The following is a 19,491-nucleotide window of genomic DNA, read 5'->3' on the forward strand; positions in this document are numbered from 1 at the left end:
TATTCCCACCTATCATTCTTCTTGGTGAATAATTAAAACTCCATTGGAGACCATCCTGCCTTCTAAGATACTTGAGAAAGAGATGGGAAGATGAACAATAATAGTTTTATCCTATCCTTTAAAATAAGCACAAAGAGAGTATAACTAATATTTATTGTGCTCATACTTGGAAAGAAATGTGGAGAAAGGTCTCAGTAAGAAGAAGCCATGTGATATGATTTGTTGAAGGAGTGGAATTTTTCCCAATGTTGAGGGCAGAAGGGAATGCATAAGCCAAAAAGGGAATGTTAAACCCTCAGGATTTGATGGAATCATGGATAGTTTTCTTTAACTAATTCATAGCACGTACTGATAGGGAATCCATAGAAGGAGGTGGGGGTGAAATGGGAAGAACATTGAGTGCCTGGCAAGGATTTTACTTATATATTGTCTCCTGTTGCTGTATTTAGATCAGCTAAAAGTTGATGTTGGCCTCTCTGATTACCAAGAAAGAAAAAGACAACCCTAACATCCCCATCACCAATTCATGTCCTGAGAGCTAAGTACTTTACTAAGTACTAATGTTTTATGTAAATTAACCCTAATAGCAATCCTATGAGGGAGGTCTGGTATTACTGTCTAGTGAGTAGCTATAAAATCACTCTTAAGGACAATGTTGTAGGGATTATGTGAGGAAAAGAATATAATACACATAGGTCCAAGTACCTCGAACTTGTGCTGTTGTTTTTATTGTACTTTGTTATTCTATAGTACGTTATTATGAGTGGGATGGATTACTGTCTTTACAACCCAAAGGGGGTTGAGGTGGGTAACCATGGTCAAAGGAGACCTTTGATGTCTTCCTTCAGTCTAAGAATGGAGAAGATATGAGTTCAAAACCATACTCTTAACAGTAGTAGGTATTAGGCCATACTTTTGAGGAAATGATCACCATTCAACCTTGTAATTAGATGAGGGATGGTGTGGGGTAAACTTGCTCACTCATATTGCAAGTTAGCAAGATGATGGCTGCACTGAGTCTCCCACTATAGAAGCCAAATATATTTACCCCCCCCCCGCAAACGTATTATTGTTTTATGTGTATGTGTGTTTTGTCTGCATGTCTGTCTGTACACCACTTGCACACCTGGTGCCCATGTGGACCAGAACAGGGTGTCAGATCCCCTAAAACTAGAGTTGGGTGCTGAGAATTAAACTTGTATTGGGTGAAAGAGCAGCCAGTGATCTTAAGGACTGAGATATCTTTCCAGCCTTTCTATTCCTTCTTGTTTGTGACCTAAAGCCAGGGAGGTGGTGGCAGCAGCAGGAGCAGGAGCAGGAGCAGGAGCAGGAGCAGGAGCAGGAGCAGGAGCAGGAGCAGGAGCAGGAGCAGGAGCAGGAGCAGGAGCAGGAGCAGGAGCAGGAGCAGGAGCAGGAGCAGGAGCAGCAGCAGCAGCAGCAGCAGCAGCAGCAGCAGGAGCAGCAGCAGCAGCAGCAGCAGCAGCAGCAGCAGCAGCAACAGCAACAGCAACAGCAACAGCAACAGCAACAGCAACAGCAGCAAAAGGGAACCCAGACTTGGGCAATAGCCACTTGCTGTCAGGATTTGGAGCTAGGTGATACAACTTATTGGGGAATGCTATATGCAGCAGAATAAGGGCATCTTAATCCTGTATACTAATGCTTTAACATCCCTCACCCCAAAGTTAAAAGTGTCAGAAAGTTAATCTTTGTGGTATTTGAAGGTTGGTCCTTTGGAAAGTAATTATGATTAGATGACATTACAGTATTAGAACATCATGGTAGTTTTATAAAGAAAGGCAACCCAAGCCAGCATTACTGTTGTCTCACCAGACATTTACCCCCAGAGCTGTGAGCCAAACAACTGTGATTTTCACTAAATCACCCAACTTTAGGTATGCTATTATAGCAACAGAAAATAGACAAAGACATTATCCTTTGGAGCCATTCTGTTAATTATTTTTCTTTTCTTTTTTAATTTAAATTTATTTATTTATTTATTTATTTATTTATTTATTTATATCCCAAATGCTGTGACCCTCTAGTTCCCCCCTCACAGAACCCCTCCCCCAACCTCCCTCTCCTTCTCCTCTGAAAGGGTGGAATACCCCCCTGCATATTCCGCTACCCTGTCGAATCAAATCTCTGCCAGATTAGGCACATTCTCACCCAATGAGGCCAGAAAAGGCCTGTGGGGGAACGATATCACAGTCAGGCTACAGCTTTAGGGGAATCTCTGCTCCAGTTGTTGGGGGACTCATATGGAGACTGAGCTGCATCTCTGCTATATATGTGCCTGGGGCCTCCTTCCAACCTGTGTATATTCTTTGGTTGGTGGCTCAGTCACTGAGAGCTTCAAGGGGTCCATGTTAGTTGACTCTGTTGGTCTTCCTGGGGTTTCAAGCTGAACTCTAGCTTTTGTTTGGTGCTAAAAGTCCTTCCCTGTATGTGCCTTTTCTGCTAAAGGAGTTGGAGACAGTGCTTATTACTTGGGCTGAATGTATTCCTAACCATCTGGCCTTTTGGGATAATTAATTGGAAATTCTAGGAAGATCCTATATTACTATCCCCTGATTTTTAGTTACCACGCAGATGCATGACTTGAGTGCTGTGCACACCAAGCTTTCTCAGCCCTTACTGAACATGTAACAATTTGGAAAGGAACACACCATTAGTAACAGTATTTAACTGTAACCCATTGCTTTTCAGTGCTGTTTAGTTGTGTCCCTGTTCCCTGTTATCAACAGGGTCACACCCAGGCCACCAGCTTGCTCTAAGATACCCCTATGACCTAGAACCCACAGCGCCCTACTCTAATCCATGGTAGACAGCTCTATTTGGATATTCTCCCAGTTACTTCTTACATCAGGCTCAGCCCTGGCTCAGGAGCTACACAGAACAAAGAGGCTATGTGGTAGAGACTGGGGGCTTTGGGACTCATAACTGGGTTTAAGTTTTGGCTGTCTGCCTTATCGGCTATGACCTTTACAAAATCTCTTTTAAATACTCCTTTGAGCTTCTGTCTTATCATAGGTATAATGAGGATAATAACCCTGACCTTCTGGATTGTGTACATGAACTAATGTATACAAGTGCCCTAGTAAAATCCCCAGTACTGGGCAAACTAGAATAAATGATGGCCAATGACAACAGTGGCCATGGTGATAATAGTAGCATCACTCACATGGTCTAAACTTAAATGTTACCTCCTTAAGTAGAAATCTACACTCCCTACAAACATGAGGCAGCTGCTTTTTCTTTGCCTCTGCAGCAAAATTACTGCTCTAGCAGGGTGATATTACGAGACACAGTCAGTGTTGGCTCTATTCTATTGGATCATCAATTGCCTGTGTTTTTGTGCCTGACAAGGAGCTCATGTTTTGGTAAACACTGAAGAAATAATTATTGAATGAACATTTTCAATCTTGTATGGTATACCTCTTAGGAATCCAGCCAATGTAGGTGGGCTCTTTTTCCAAGTAAGAGTATTAAGGGCCACAGAAGACAAGCTATTTCACAGAAGCCAAACACTAATATTCTATAGTGCCTGCACTAGAATCCTGGTCCTGAGCCATGTGGTCCTCTTCTTTACTAATGAAGCTTTCAGACTGTCTCTTTAATTTTAAAAAAAGAGTTAGATTCAAAACTGAATAAAGGGGCTGGAGAGATAGGCCCAGAGTCAGGGATCTTGAAGGAAATAATTATTTCCAGTAAAGTTTATTCAAATTACAACGATTTCTATTGTAGGAAATAGGTTGGCACCATCTGTTTCTTTTATCTTTTGTTTGTTTGTTTGTTTGTTTTAATGTAAGCTTCTTTTTAAATTTTACATTTATTTGTTTATGAGTGTGTGTGTGTGTGTGTGTGTGTGTGTGTGTGTGAGAGAGAGAGAGAGAGAGAGAGAGAGAGAGAGAGAGAGAGAGAGAGAGAAAGGCAAATGTGAATGACGTATGTGTATCACAGCATGAATATGGAGGTCAGAGGACAACTTTGTGGAGTTTCCTTTGTGAAACTTTATGTGTGTTCTGGGGATTGATTAAGTTTTCAGGCTTGTACATCAAGCAACTTTATGTTTCTGAGCTATCTTGCTGACTGACATAATTTTTAAAGCTTGCAGATGGTTACCACTGTCTTACCATTAATTACATGCATTTCTCAAGATTAGAGACTTTCATAGAACTCAAAAATAGTACTCAAAGCACAAGAGAGTATCCCAGGTAGAAAGTATGGCCATGCAAAGCTAGAAAGGTGTGTTCTGCTGTGTCTCCTGCTGGTCATAAGGTCTAGACATCCAAGGTTCATGGTTCAGACTCTTTTCTGAAAATAGAGCCTGCATATAGAGTGATGGAAAAGATGACTTCTCGCTCCTCCAGTTGCCAGTTAAAAGTCAAAAGATGAAAATCCTGTCTTATTGGTGCTCTTCTAGTCTGATTATTTTTAACATTAATTTTTATCATAAGTTCAGAATTAAGACCTATGTTCTGACATAAGGGCTATTCATGATACCAGTGTGATAAAACAGCTGACATTAAAACAATACTAGAAAAAAAATCAGGTAATGACATACTACATCATTTTTTGCTGTTGAGTTGGAAGCACTAATTGAGTGTCTTTTTATTTCTTCTTCCAAACTGTGAGCTAACTGAATGAAGGCAGTGATAATGTCCAAGTCCTTGGAGTGATGTCACTCTCCAGTGCAACATAATCTACTCGTCTAAGTGTCATGGAGTTTCAATATACGTATTGAATGAATGAAAGGATCCACAAATGCATGAATGAATGCTCTGCATGTCTATAAATAGGCCTAGGCAATTTCTTACATGGAGTCATGAGCAATATAGCAGTGCTGCAGTCAGTGATGGACTTAACTGCTGCCTTTGTTTGTACAAGTACACTCTAGAATGCTTGCACCCTGGCAAAATCACCTAACACATTTCTCAGACCATATTCTTCTTCTGAAGTCATAATTGACCGTAGTTTGAATACAGGTATCTATTAAATAGTGAATACAACCACAGCAGTCAAGTGAGGTAGGTATTACTTATCCTTGTTTATAAGCAAGGAAAGGAAAATCCAAGAAGGGTTTGACCTTGAGAAGGTCACTTGATGACTAGATATAGTGCTGAATTCAAACCAGACCTTTTTGAGGCCACATGGCCCACAGCCTGGCTTTGAGGTCCCACTATCTATCTGTCTGAGACTATGTGATCTGTGAAAGGAACACTGTGCTGCTCATTCATCTCTTCTTGTCTTTCTTACTTTGTTCTTTGTCCAGCAGCAGAAACACACAGGTTCTAAAGAATGTCACACAAGCAGCAAATAAATAGTTCCATCTCGGGAAGGGCACTGCACCTCCTCCTTTTTGTAATGATGACAGCCAGAACGAGCAATGATTTCAATTCCCCTCTTTATGATTTCCTTTGCATTTCTTTGAAAAGATAGAGAAAAAACTCAGCATAGTGGCTCCAATCAGTCTTCTGAATACCATGAGGCTGCATACTCCTGGGAGCAATGACATTGACAAGCAAAGATGTATGGGACATGAATGCAATTGTCCCCCAAACACAGCAGTTTTTCAGCATTACCAATGAGTTGTATTGGATTAAGTATATTTGCACCAAAAGCAAAATAAATATTGTTTTATTTAATGCCACAAAAGGTTGGAATTCAATTGCCCTTGGCCTAAGGCAACTTCTAGCTCTATTGATTGGTCAGTGTCAGAATGCCAGACGATCTGTCATCAACAGCCCCTGAAAAGTGCTTAGCAAGGGGGCTATAGATAAATGCAGTGCCCTTTATGCCAAACAAGAAGATCATAACACATCCACTTATCATCACACCAAGGTATTACAGCATTTCCCTCCCATCTCCTCAGAGATTCGCACTGTGATCAGGATGGTTGTGCTGGATAGGTTCATGTCAACTCCACACATGATAAAGTTGGCTGAGAGGAGGGAACCTCAATGAAGAAAATGTCTCCAGAAGACTGGGCTAAAGGCAAGCCTGCCTACAGTTTCTTGATTAGTAATTGATGGGGAGGACCCATCCAATCATGGCAATGCCATCCCTGGGTTGGTGGTCCTGGGTTTGATAAGAAATCAGGCAGGGGAAGCCGTAGGGAGAAAGTCAATAAGGAGCACCTCTCCATGGCTTCTATATCATCTCCTGTCTCCAGGCTCCTTCCCTGTTTAAATTCCTGTCTTAACTTCCTTCAGTGATGAACAGTGAATGCTGGGGAAGTATAAGCTAAATAACCCCTTTCCTCCTCAACTTGCTTTTTTGTTCATGGAGTTTCATCACAGCAACAAAAAACCCAACTAAGACAATAGTGAAGACTTCAGAATCCTTTAAAGATGGCTAAGAACATGGCTTTCAAAATCAGAAAGATGTAGATTGAAGTCCTAGATTTTCTACTAAGTAGCTTGTGACTTTACACAAATTCATCTGTTTGTTAGAGCACCTTCAAAAGGCGTACTTTTGAATGTACTTCACTTCACTGAGTCACTGCTCTGCTAGCAGAGTCTCCACACAACTGATGCTCAGAGAAGCCCATAAGTAGATGCTCAGATGGCTAGGGAGTTTATCCACAGTCCAACAAGGACAATTAACAACAACGGGATTTGAACCCAGCCCACCAGCTCCAAAATTTAAGTCCTCAGCCTTTATTTGACTCTTTTGAAGCAGTCTTGGGAGTCAGGGTAGATCCTAATAGACTGTCTCCCAGGTGAAAGGATAACAGTGAATTCAACAGTCTTATTTTAATGCATCTTTGTTAATTCTTTGAGAATTTCATATTCTGTATTTTGATCATATATGTCCTGCTTCTCTTCTTAACTCCCCCCATTCCACCCTTATCTCTTTTCTCCACTTCAACTTCACGTTCTCATCTTACATTTGCTATCTTGTTTGAAAATGGGGAAACTAAGTTCCAAATAAGAAACTAGTGTGAAGATATCTGTATCTGAATTGTTAAAAGGCATTCCTCCCAGCCTGACAAGGTACAAATTCAAGTCTCTTTACATGGGCTTTGTACAAAAATCACGACACTTTAGTAAGACTTTGAACTTTGGGAGTAGAGTCTCAGCCTCCCTGACAAGAACTTTGTGCAGTGTACAAACAGCATATCCGTGTGAATCTTCACCCTCCACTGCTTAGTAGCAAAACCAGAACTCTGACTTCTTGCCTCTGAGTTGAGGGACGGCCCTCGTTCTTCAATAGTGGCCTTTTTATCAAAGTAATCTGGAAAAAGGGGCTGGTCAGATAATATCTGGGAAAAGGGATCCTCTCCGACCCCAAGTTTTCAGGGGCCTTTTATTCCTGGTAGGGAAGGAAGAGCTTTGCTTTAGGGCATTGCAGAATGCTATCCTCCAAGCATGACAGCATCACTGTCATCATTAGAGTGGTTGCGACTTATTGTAAGAGACCTTCAAAATTGGATCTGTTGCTGTTTCCTCATAGAAAGAGGTCATTACACCATTACCTGAGATTTCATCCACTACCTGCTGAACCACCCTTGCCAGCTATATGTAGTTCTGCTCCCACTATATGTGATCTCATGGTCTCAGAAGGTATCAGAGTACAGACTGTAGAAGGTTCCCCAGATGGAGGATTCTATCTTCACAGCCATAAGGAACTTATTATCCAGAATAGGATGAGACTTCTTGGTGGTTCTTCCGTTTTGGTTGACCTTGATGGAATTATTACATTGATCAGTCTTCAGTGCCTTATTGGTGTAATGGGCTCTGTTTACATCTCCCCAGGCAAAGCTCATCCAAGAACATAATTCTTCTTTTCCTGTGTAGAGCATGGTTCTGTCTTCTCCTCTCCTGTTTCCTGCTTTGAAGCAGAACTTACTGGGCTCCAGGGATTTCCCAGCATTGCAACCTAACACACCCTCAGGGCTAGTCACCACCTATAAGAACTCAAAATTCTATCAAATGTTATCCATACCTTCACAGACAGGGAGCCTGGAGTCAAGAGTAAAGATAGGATGTGTCAAGGTCATGGGCTATAGTAGGTTTGAAAGTTTACTTCAGAATCAAGAGGATAGTTTTCTCTCGATAAAATCACTGATAAAGGGTTTACTTTTTTTTTTTTCTCAATCCTAAGGAGTGACATTATCTTAAGAAACTCACCCTAGGAATTGAATTGAAACTGGGAATTGGCTATGCAATTTCCTAGGTGAAATGGGAAAGAAGAAACATGAGGAGGAAGATATCCTTCATGTCTTTCCCATATATGAGCTGACAAGTTCCTCACCTAACTGCTCTAAGGACCTGGAATCCAAATATGGACATAGGAGCTGTGCTGTCTGAGAAAATATTAGCTTGTCTATTATCTTTGTGGTTAGACTTTTCCTGAGCAGGAAACTGAGGATTTTCTCTCCTCAGAGGGTTGCTGTGTGGATCAAATGGCATGATGCCTATAAGATGCTGAGGGCATCGAGTTTAAGGTATGTGTTACACACCCATTAGCAATCTTCGAGGTCTGATGTTTAGGGTCCTGTACAGTCTGGTCCTCACTTCTTACCCTGTGCCACCAATCTGTACACCATGCAAGGTAAGCATGGGTAAGGCTTATAAGCTAATTGTAGAAAAGAGGCCTTCGATACAATGACTGATAAAATTCCCATTGAGTCTCAAGGCTTAATAAGCTTGAACAGCTCCTGAGCCTCTACTGTCCTCCCAACTGATGCCTTTTGCATGGTATATGAACTGCCCAGTGTATAGAGGCCACAGCCTTAAAAAGGTATACAGCCCACACATCATTCATAGAGGGTCTTTATTCACTTAAGGCCCCAGGGGCCTGTATCAGAGTCATGGCTCCTAGTAAGTGCCTGGGTTTTATTCCTTGATTACTAGTAATCTCCAGGGACCATATGCAGGAGACATAATTCCTCTGTGTGTATCAGCTTCCTTCTCTGCAGTGAGATGGAAGATAGGGATCTCCCTCCTTGGTTTAGGGCATTTTAGGGTGGTACACCCCCTCCCAAACACACACTTCTCTCAATCTCAACGGTGACTCTCATTCCCTGCAGCAAAGGAAAGGTTCTTCCTTTCTACTCCATTGCTACTACTTCCTGTGGGAAGGAATGGACTTGTCTGATTGGCCAACTCAAATAACTGAGCCTGTTTGGCTTAGCCTCCTCAGGAATGTTTGGCATTTTGTTTTGAATTTGGCATTATGTTCTGAGTTTGCTTTCTTTTGTGTGGTTCTGGGGACTGAACCTGGGCATGGTAGGTAAGTGTTCTACCACCAAGCTCTACCCTCAGTCCTTGGCATATTTTATTCTGGAAGTTTTTGGATAGGAATATGGAGCCCTGCAGAAAAGTTCCACACTGACCTGCTCTTTGCCACATGATGTGCTTTCTGGAAGGTGTTCACTTTCTCCTGTAATGTGGCTTATGGGATGTTGAATTTTGGGGTAAACCAAAGAGAAGCCAGTTTGGTCCATAGATGCAGACCATGTCTTTCAAATTCTGCTTTTGTCTTAGTCAGGGTTTCTATTCCTGCACAAACATCATGACCAAGAAGCAAGTTGGGGAAGAAAGGGTTTATTCGGCTTACACTTCCATACTGCTGTTCATCACCAAAGGAAGTCAGGACTGGAACTCAAGCAGGTCAGAAAGCAGGAGCTGATGCAGAGGCCATGGAGGGATGTTCTTTACTGGCTTGCCTCCTCTGGCTTGCTCAGCCTGCTCTCTTATAGAACCCAAGACTACCAGCCCAGAGATGGTCCCACCCACAAGGGGCCTTTCCCCCTTGATCACTAATTGAGAAAATGCCTTACAGTTGGATCTCATGGAGGCATCTCCTCAACTGAAGTTCCTTTCTCTGTGATAACTCCAGCTGTGTCAAATTGACACAAAACTAGCCAGTACAGCCTTCATCACCAATAGAACTAGTATTTCTATCTCTGCCTTTATGGTTCCTCTATTTCTTATAAATTAAGCAGTAAGATGAGAAAGAAGGCATAAGCCTGTTACCTATCATTTCTTTAACTTCAGTGGTATGAGGCACAGCAGACACTGACAATAGCATCTGACAGCTCTGTTGGTTCAACCAATGCACCACATTACTATCAACACTGCTTACTGTTATTCCTTCTGAGTATGTTACTGTTCCCTTCCTCTGGACAAGGTTTACTCACCATTCAAGACTCATCCTACATGATGTTCTTCAGGACATCTCCCTGACTGCCTCCATCCTACATTCCCACAGGAGTTAAGTATGGGAATGTGATTTCTCATCCCAGAATGGGCCATGCCTACTTCACATTCCTAGTGCTTGATAGCAAATATGTGCTTGGTGGAGAAGGAAGGGAGAAAGAAAGGAAGAAAGGGAGGGAGGAGAGAGGGAAAAGAGAAGGAAAAAAGAGAGGGAGGGAAAAGAGAGGGGGGAGGGAAAGAAGGAAGGAAGGGGGAGGGAGGAGAGAGGGAGGAGGGAAAGTAGATGCAACAGAGGTAAGGGGCAGAGGGAAAACAGAAGCAGACGAAAGAACAAACGTATCAGGAAGGCTTCTTTAGCAGATGCAGAGTGCTGGCAAAGCCCAGATCTCAGCAAGAATGGGCAGCTGAGTGCCCTTGGACAGAAGAGAAGATGTAGGAGTGAAGAACATGAGAAGAACATGGAAGGATGCTTAGTGATACTAGTTCAGGATAAACATCTCAGGTATCTTCTGATGGTCATTGTGCACCACAAAAAGATTTTACATTGAGATATTGTGCTAGGTAAGCAGTGGTTTAGAGACTAAGACCAGAAACGATGACATACCTGGTTTCAGCCCATTGATTTGCTTCTCTAGATTCCCCAGCAACCAATTCTTGGTTGCTACTACCCCAGAGACTGGTCTTTACTAGAATCAATTATTAAAACCAACCTTTTATCAACTCCAACTTCAAAATGTGATCTGACTGCTTGCAGGACAGAGAAAGGAGCTGCCTCCACAGACATCTAGCCATCTGGCCTTTTCTGAGAAACTTGGCTGGGAAGCTCATTTGAATAATTGGTTTTGGCATTGTACACTTGTGGGTTAGACACTCAATTATACCAAGGGCCCAAGTGTCCTTTCAGTCTCCATAAAATCATCACTCCGGTTACATAAAGCAGGAGAGTCTCTGAGAGATAAGGGTCTGTCTAGCCTCGGCCTTTGCTCTGGTTGCTTTTGAAGTATGTGACTCTTATGACCTTCAACGGGCTATTTACTTTCTCTATGACCTATGTATTATAACTCCTACCCTGTCTCTAGCACTAGTTTCTCAAAAGGTTCTATAAAAAGATAGGGCAGTTGTGACTCAACCAAATAAATGAAAGGGGATGAACTTAAGTAACGATTTGGGTAAAGGAAAACTCAATGCTGAATAGTCAAGTGTATATGGGCTCTGTCAGGAGTTTGAGCCCCAGAATGAGGTTGTGGTAGACCCTCTCCAGCCCTATTCCACAAATTAGATCAGTGTGCTAGAGGGAATTAGATATTGTTCCTTAGTATCCTTGTCTGTCAATAGGAAATAATGGTTCAGTTGTTCTGATGGTTAAATTAAACAATAAATGCAAAATTCTTGGAATAGTGCCAGGTCTGGAAGAAGTAGTCCATGTCAGCTACCATCATTAGCACCATTATCACTGTCATTCAGTCCTAGACACCATGCCTCAAAGACAGACGATTACAAACATCTGGAGTATGGTTGGAAGACAGCAGGAAAGACAGGTATGAGATTACATGCAAGTTGAAAGGTTCTGAGCACATCAACTTAGAGAGCAGAAACTGGCATTGGTGAGAAAGGAGAAAAAGCAAAGACACACAATCTTCAAACATCTGAATGGCTGCTGTGTAGAAACTAATCAGGACCAGAATGAACCTTCAGAAGGCAGAGACAGATAACCTGAATAGGAAGTTGTCTCTAACAGGCAGAGGAAGCACTGGTACAGCTGATGCTTTAGAATGCGGGGAGTCACTGTGCCTGAGATTCCACAGTCAGGGGTTCATGCCAGTAGCCCTCAAAGATATTTTGGGGGGCAGGAAAGGTGATAACATTTGAAGCGTAAATAAAGAAAATACCCAGTTTAAAAAAAAAAAAAAGGTGCTGCTGAGGGATCCCTGCTCTGGGCAATGCACTGCACCAGATATTTGTTTATGATGCCATAAGATAGGAAAGGCAGGGGGAAAGTGGGGAGAGGAGCTGGCAGATCTCTCATTGGCCTTACTATAGAGCACTGTTTTGCATTTCTAGCTCAGTGGAAAAAGTGAAGTTTTGATATTGACACAGAACAAATAGAACATGAATGTTATTTTATAATCTATACAGTTGACTTTATGTTCCATCCTATTTGGACAGCTTAAAATGACATTAATTCCTTCTCTAGATTCTGAGATGAAAGAGGCAGAGCAGTTACAATGTCTGTCTGTCTGTCTCTCTTTTCTCTGTGTTAGAAATACTTTCCCTGGCATTTCAATCTCACTATAGTTAAGGCTGTTTTGCTGTTATCCTTAGTACCCTTTTGTGTCTGTCGAATCTTAAGATTCCCCCATACTTAATATTGTTTTTACCTGTGCATATATGAGCATATATGACTTTATTATTTGTATCATATATTTGCAGGAGCCTATGGAGGTTATAAAGTATCAAATCCCTTAGAACTAGAGTTATCCACCATGTGGATACTGGGAATCAAATCCAGGTCCTCTGTAAGAGAAGTGAGCACTCTTAAGTGCTGAGCCACCTCTCCAGCCCTAGGTCCCCCATTCTTTAAAAGCCTTCCCTTGTCATCCCTAATCAGAAAGAAGGGCAGGGGCTCTCTCAGCTTCAAGAGGAAGTATAGCACAAGGTCAAAGATGAAGGGCTGTTCTCCTGCATACACTAATGTGGGTGACCTTTTATGCCAGGGAACCTAAGACAGATTCTTTAGTACCTCTGTGGCCCATTGCTCTCCTGTGTTTAAAATGGGGTTGTCATACCAACCCCCTCCCTTCTGCTTTCTCAAGAACCAGTGAAGGGCACTAATACCTAGAAAGTCCTCAACAAACCTAGATGAGATTGGATATAATGTACTGGAGCATCTGTGCTACAGTAGGATTTCCAGGGCCAAGAGACATACTGACCCCCAGCCTTTGCAACTCCTATAGCATCTGGTTCTACCTCAGGATGTGCAGTAAGTCTGGGGCATAAAGCAGAACCATTTCTGTACCACCAGAGAGGCCTGTTCTATCCCCACCTCCACACTCCTAAGATGCACTGAGGTCTTCAGAAGATGAGAAATTTCACAGCATCCTGCTATCTTTTGGGTAACTGCGTATTTTATGATGACTAATAGGCAATTACTATGGTAATATTGCAATTCAGCATGTGTGAGGTTTGGGAAATGAGAAATTATGGGTAACTACTTTGGACTCATTTCTATGGTAACAAAAAGTAATTGTCATTAAATACCAGTTATTCTGAGGCTGTACCTGGTAATTATAGATTTTTATGCCCAGAAACATAAATAAAACCAATAAATTTATTCCGAGGTCTATGACTGTTTACTTATACGTGGCTCTATGGAATACACAATGACAAACACCTAATTAAGAAATGCAAACCCAACACAGAATTTCATATTGTCATATGGAGATGGAAGGTCTGTTTTTCAGAGGGAAGACATTACCAATGCTCTGGAAATACAGCAGGGTGCAGGGATGGGTAGGGCTGCCTTCCCTGTAGAGGATGCTATAAGAATGGAGGAGGTGACAAGGAGAGGGGGCAGGTCTCTCAGTCTGCAAGAAAAATCTTGTTTTCTGCAACTCACTGACAATTGCTTACTGATTCTAAGCAGATCTGCCAAGGTCCCCCTATCTCAGTGATCTTACTGCTCCTCTTAGCTCCTTGGCTCTATGATGCTGGAAGTTACAGTATCTATCCCTCAAAACATAAGTTGCCAGATACTTTTAGAATTCTTTGAAAATATCCATATTGCAAAATCAATAGTCATGCTGTTTGTTTTTAATGTGATAAAATATAATATAATATAAATTTTCCCATGTTAACCACAGTAAGCATGTAATTCAATGGCATTAAACACCCATGATGTGTTGCTATCAGCCCCATCACCCATCGCTGCTGAAACTCTAGACATGTTAACCTGTACACGGTGACTTCTTCTCCCCTCCTCAAAGCCCCAGACAACTATCATGGTGCTTTGTGTCTCTGTAATTTGAGAGATTACATGAACTACCTCATATAAGTAGGTTTATACAGTATTTGTCTTCTTGTGACTGGTTTGTTCATTGGTATCACTATTCTCTGGGTTCATCCATGGGGTAGCCATGCTTCTCCCAATAGCACCTTTCCCCAGAGCATCTACTAGATCGTGAATGCTGCCTTTTACTACATTTAGTTCCTCTGAGAAGGCTGGGGGAAATTGAAACTTGGGGTGAAATTTGTGTTGTCCAAGGACAGCAAGCCCTGGAGACTAAAGAGAAAACTGCTTGCATTCTTGGCTTCCACCTAAGACTGGTAAAACAGTTAGAGCCCAGAGACCCTGGATGGAAGCCTGAAGCCTTGCCAGTGGCCCTCCACCTTCTTAGGCTCAGTCTCCCATTTTCTGTAGTAGATATAATAAAAACTGACTTTTATTTCTCAAACTGTTGTACTGATCAAATGCGGTATTTAAATGCCTTTAAAAGTAATGGCCTCTACGAGATAACAAAGTGGTTCCAAGAATCCAGGATCTGTTAGGTCCTAACAGCAGCTGGTCCTGTGAAACCAGAAGAGCATTCATGTCATAACACTATGCGATTAAACAGTTGGGATTGGAGGCTGACAGCTTCTGGCCATAGTTCCTCTCTTCTGGGGATTTTAGCTTTGTGTTGCAGCACAATCATTACATGCCACTGCTTAGTTTATTTGTTCATTCAGAAAATGGAGATAAAGGGCCCATTCTGTGTCAGCTACCGTGGCAGGCTTGACAGAGAACAAGGCAAAGTGCCGACAATAGGTTTACAGTGTGGAAGTGGAGACAACATTAGAAAAAGTCACGGATATACATGATTACAAATCAAGTCAGGACAATCCAAGGTACAATGAAAGCATGCGGTGGGGAGCCCACTATCTATTGCACGTGCCAGGAAGGCCTTTTTGTGAATTAGCTGGAGTCCTAACATCTGCAGTGGGAAAGGGGAAGTGGAATTGGAGTGTTGTGTACAAGGTAGAGTGCATACTTGCCCCATGTCTTTATATTATACACAATAACAGTTATGTATTGTCATATCATCTGGTATAACAATTGTAGGAGCTGCTGTGAAATATATGGTAGTTGCTGCATATTGTGATATAAATTCTAATATAGTCTGCATATACTCTTAGCACAGCTATAGTCTGGAACCATACACAGTAATCTAGCTAGTAGACTCTGTGGCTCTTTACCATAATGAATATTCCCAGAATAGTAGAGCAACCATCTGCTGCTATTATGTTCTAGGGTAGAGTATGTGTTCATCTTCTCTTCTCTTCTCTTCTCTTCTCTTCTCTTCTCTTCTCTTCTCTTCTCTTCTCTTCTCTTCTCTTCTCTTCTCTTCTCTTCTCTTCTCTTCTCTTCTCTTCTCTCCTCTTCTCTTCTTCTCCTCTCCTCTCCTCTCCTCTCCTCTCCTCTCCTCTCCTCTCCTCTCCTCTCCTCTCCTCTCCTCTCCTCTCCTCTCCTCTCCTCTCCTCTCCTCTCCTCTTCCTCCCCTCCCCTCCCCTCCCCTCCCCTCTCCTCTTCCTCCCCTCCCCTCCCCTCCCCTCCCCTCCCCTCCCCTCCCCTCCCCTCCCCTCCCCTCCCCTCCCCTCCCCTCCCCTCCCCTCCCCTCCCCTCCCCTCCCCTCCCCTCCCCTCCCCTCCCCTCCCCTCCCCTCCCCTCCCCTCCCCTCCCCTCCCCTCCCCTCCCCTCCCCTCCCCTCCCCTCCCCTCCCCTCCCCTCCCCTCCCCTCCCCTCCCCTCCCCTCCCCTCCCCTCCCCTCCCCTCCCCTCCCCTCCCCTCCCCTCCTCCTCTCCTCTCCTCCCCTCCTCTCCTCCCCTCCCCTCCCCTCCTCCCCTCCCCTCCTCCCCTCCCCTCCTCCCCTCCCCTCCTCCCCTCCCCTCCTCTCCTCTCCTCCCCTCCCCTCCCCTCCCCTCCCCTCCCCTCTCTCCTCTCCTCCCCTCTCCCCTCTCCCCTCTCCCCTCCTCTCCCCTCTCCTCTCCTCTCCTCTCCTCCCCTCCCCTCCCCTCTTCTTCTCTTCTCTTCTCCTCTCCTCTCCTCTCCTCTCCTCTCCTCTCCTCTCCTCTCCTCTCCTCTCCTCTCTTCTCCTCTCCTCTCCTCTCCTCTCCTCTCCTCTCCTCTCCTCTCCTCTCCTCTCCTCTCCTCTCCTCTCCTCTTCCTCCCCTCCCCTCTCCTCTTCCTCCCCTCCCCTCTCCTCTTCCTCCCCTCCCCTCCCCTCCCCTCCCCTCTTCTCTCTCTCTCTCTCTCTCTCTCTCTCTCTCTCTCTCTCTCTCTCTCTCTTTCTCTCTCTCTCTTTCTCTTCCTGACTCTACCTCCCTGAGGGCTAGAATTAGAGGTGTGTGGCACTATGTATATAAGTGTATAGGCTGAGGAAATAGAACTGGGAAAACTGATTGTTTTTCCCCTAAATTAGATCACATGCTTCCTTAATGTGGACAAAAGAGGATGAGGAGTAGGGAGAGAGGGAGGAAGGTGGAGCGAGGGACAGAAGGGGGAGGGGGAGGGAGGCCATGTCAGGTACCCAAGGTCCTAGAGCATACAGATAGAGGCTCAGAAGTTGATGTCAACCCTGACTAATACCAAAGGCCACATGATCACTCACTCCCTTCACAGCCCTGAAGTTTCTCCTTCCCTCCACACTGCAGGGAAGTGTCCTGTGATCTGCCTTTCTATCCCCAGGAGGTGCCTCAGAGCAGGCCTGTCTTGTGAGTGCCTCAGAGTCAGCCAGGTCCAGCCCTGGCTGCCCCAGGATAGATAGTAGGAATGACAGCCCTTCAACCCCTTCAACTCTGTTTGTTCATTGAGGGCCAGAGACCTGAGGCAGACTCTTTAGCTTCTCTGGGGCACTGCACATCTAGAGTGGGAGGGTGAAAGGATTGAAGTCAAAGGGGCATGAGAGGAAGCAGACATGGCTGCCTGTGCTCTGACCCATGCCTTGTGATCTCACTAGTGCCCTGTGAAATCTGGCTTTGTTTATCCCTCTATAGTTCTAAGGGCCAGCCAGTCTGCCTCCTTCCCTCCTTCATTCACAACCATCCCTCCTCTGTTAAGCTAGTCTGAGTGGACTATATATTTATATTTATATTACTATTTATATTTGCAAGCAGAAAAAAAAAACCCTAATAGAGCCCTCCCTTCTGGGCTGTGAGGCTTAAATGAAATGTGTGAGGGCTTGACAGACTTCTTGGGATGGCATTCATCAGAGTTTTCCATAAGGCTATCACAGGTGGTGGACCGTTCAGACCACTGCACTTATTGTTTAGAAACACCAAGGTCTGTAATTCTCTTTTGGGACTGCGTGTGTTTGTGACCATATGCAACATCCTGAAAAGTCTTATTGTAAAAGCTGAGTTCAACTTCAATTAGTTCAGCATTTCCTAGATTTGTTTGATTCTCTTTCCTGCAACACACCTTAGAAAGCCACACCAAACTCAAGAAATACTGCTGTCAAGAGAATGTGGGAGGAACTAGCTTGGGAACCTCGAAGGCACCGTGAAATCATTAATTCTGTGTCTTTATTATTGTCTTTCCTACACTCTAAGGCTGTAGAAATGGATTCTCATGATTGATAGGCTTCATTTGGTCCTCAAATCTGTTTTAATAACAGGATTAATGCTGTGGCTAGAGACTTAGGCAACTCTCATAATGAGAAAGAATCATATTTTCTCACCAGGAGAATGTTGTGAGTTGAAACTTCACCATGAAAGCATTTCTGAGAATTGGAGCTTCTTCACCTCAGTCACAAAATCTGGATCTTGAAGATGTCATCCCTGCTCCTACTCATATGAAGCAGAGAGAAAGGAGCCATGTTGACCACAGCCATGGGCCTATTTCTAGATAATCATTCCCTGGACAGCAGATGATGACATAAATAAGCATGTAGAGTGGCAGAGTTGACCTCTCTCTGACCACTGTAGCTCTTATAATTAAACAAAATTGTTAACATGAATCAAATAGTCTTTCCACCACTATTCTCACTAACCACACATTTTGTCTGGGGAAGATAGAATGGGATTACTCTTGGGCCTGCAACAAGCCATAAAACCTGCAGATGCTAATGAGGCATCACTCCAGCCAATTAAGAGAAGAAGCAAAATTGACTTTAATGAAGGCTCCATGCATCCCATGGGTCTCTCTCAGACACAGGGGTGCCAGAGAGCCCCTGTGGACCTAATTTCCATGGTTTTAAGGATTTAGTAAAGCAGCCCTGTGTAAAATGGGCCTACCTGGTTGTGGCAAGATCTTATATTCCAATGAAGCCAAGGGCCTTAGGAAAGTCCAATCCGTTTCCTTTCTTCATCACTAAACCCATCTCTTTCATTCACTTACATTCTTCAAACATTTCTTCAGCATCTATTATTTGCTAATGCCTGCTGCCAGATAGTGAGAACACAAAGGCTGCCCTGTGTTCTGGAGACCTGAAGTCCAGTACGGTTTATGAACACCCTCCAAAGCTATAGCAATGAATTCTCATGATTGATTGGCTTCTTGTTCTTTTTTTCAATAGGCAGGCCTTTGAGGACCCAGAAGGAGGTTGCTACTTCTTTTTGGGGGCAGAGGGCAGGGAGGTTGAGGGAATGATTCCTAGATGATGGACATAAGCTGAGTTGTCAAGAGAGTTAGACAGTGAATAAGAGAGATGGCTCTACAAAGAAGGCCCTGTCATGAAGGAAAAGTCGCAGGAGCCAACATGCTTATCCAAGGCAAGCGGCTTTGCTTGGAGAAGTCAGAGGAATATCTCTGAAAGGTAAGAGACTGAGGCAAACTAAAGCCAGTTTTTAGATCACAGGAAGACTTACATGCAAAGCTGGGAAGTTGGCTTTTGTCTTAAAGTTTGTGGACTTCATGCAATCTAAAGTCCTGCCATTTGGGCAGTGAAGTTAGACTGTCAATTATCTCTGGCTAAGTGGCTTTGGGCAAGTCAGTTGTTACAGCTGTGAAATAAGGATAATAAGACTGTCTATCTCCAAGAACTCAATGTTCTTTGGCAAATGATCCCCTGGGCAGTAGGATTTTAGGCTGTAAATGACTGTTCTATGATTGGAGAAAGAGCATTCAAGATATGGCACACAAGTGAAGTATGGCTGGGTGGTATGTCCATCTAAAGAGAAGTACTGCCCATGTGATCTGGGCTGCTGTTCTCCTTCATTAACAGTTTCCAGGGAGAAACACAGGGAACTGCCAGGGATCATTATAACCACCCTCTGAGATTCTGCAAAGCATGTTCCTTCCCATCATCCCTTCTGATACAACCACCCTGCTGGGGAATTAGTGTCTTAC

General features: G+C 43.6%; 1 protein-coding gene across 4 annotated transcripts in view; it reads right to left on the minus strand.

The window, feature by feature from the left end:
* The window catches only part of LOC110293190 (AGBL carboxypeptidase 4), a 1,191,022-nt gene that overhangs the window by 99,558 nt on the left and 1,071,973 nt on the right, over window positions 1–19,491 (minus strand). The window lies entirely within an intron of this gene.

This window comes from Mus caroli, unplaced genomic scaffold (assembly GCF_978045245.1).
Source record: "Mus caroli unplaced genomic scaffold, Mus_caroli_1 scaffold_6, whole genome shotgun sequence".
NCBI classification, from domain to species: domain Eukaryota; kingdom Metazoa; phylum Chordata; class Mammalia; order Rodentia; family Muridae; genus Mus; species Mus caroli.